Here is a 1,284-nt window from a genome sequence, read left to right as displayed (position 1 = left end):
GAAAAATTTGCAATGAATCGCCGATAATAGCCTGCTAACCCAAGAAACTGGTGGATCTCTGTAGGGGTTCTCGGGGCTTTCCAATTCCTAATAGCCTCAATTTTGGCAGGATCCACCTGAATTCCTCTCTTGTTAACTACATGGCCCAGAAACTGAACTTCCTGTAACAGAACTCACACTTGGAAAATTTGGCATACAGCTTCTCATTTCGGAGTACTTCCAAGATTACCCTCAGATGTCGCTCATGGTCTTTTCGGTTTCCTGAATAAATTAATATGTCGTCTATGAAAATGATTACGAATTTATCCAGGTATGACCTACAAACTCTATTCATCAGGTCCATGAAGACAGCTGGTGCATTGGTTAGCCCAAATGGCATAACCATAAATTCATAATGACCATACCGGGTCCTGAAGGCTGTCTTGGGAATGTCCTCTTCCCGAACCCTCACCTAGTGATACCCGGATCGCAAGTCAATCTTGGAAAAATAGGCTGCCCCTTGAAGTTGATCGAACAAGTCATCGATTCTAGGGAGGGGGTATCTATTCTTGATGGTCAACTTATTGAGCTCCCGATAATCAATGCACATTCGCATTGACCCATCTTTCTTCTTGACGAATAGTACCGGTGCTCCCCAAGGTGAGTAACTTGGTCTGATGAATCCTTTGTCTAGCAGCTCCTGGAGTTGGGTCAACATCTCTTGCATTTTCGAGGGTGCCAAGCGGTATGGCGCCCTTGCTACTGGGGCAACTCCAGGAACTAAGTCGATACCGAACTCGACTTGTCTCTGTGGGGGCAGGCCTGGTAATTCCTTAGGGAAAACATCAGGAAATTCTTGAACTACCGGTACGTCCTCAACCTTATTCTCCTTGATCCTTCCRTCAATCACATGGGCCAGGTACGCAATGTAATTCTTCCTCAAATACTTCTGCATCTTCATGCAGGATGCAAGATTAAACATTCGGTCTAGCTTATCTTCTTGGACCACAATTGGCTCCATTCCCTCTTGAGGAATTCGAATAAGTTTTTCTGAACAAATGATTTCGGCTTGGTTTATGGATAGCCAATCCATACCTACAATTACGTCAAAACTTTCTAGTTCGATCGGTATAAGGTCTATACTAAAGTCCTTATTGGCTAGGTTCAGAGTGCAATTCGAAATTACATTTCTAGCTTTGAGTTCCTGACCATTGGCAAACTCGACTACAAAGGCCTCTTTCAATTTATGGGGCTTTAAGTTAATTTTCTGCTTAAAGTCTAGGGACACAAAACTTCTGTCCGCCC

This window comes from Cynara cardunculus (assembly GCF_001531365.2).
Source record: "Cynara cardunculus var. scolymus isolate 2C chromosome LG 10, CcrdV1, whole genome shotgun sequence".
Lineage (NCBI taxonomy): Eukaryota > Viridiplantae > Streptophyta > Magnoliopsida > Asterales > Asteraceae > Cynara > Cynara cardunculus.
The sequence above is the reverse complement of the archived record's forward strand: the minus strand, read 5'-3'. Positions refer to the sequence as shown.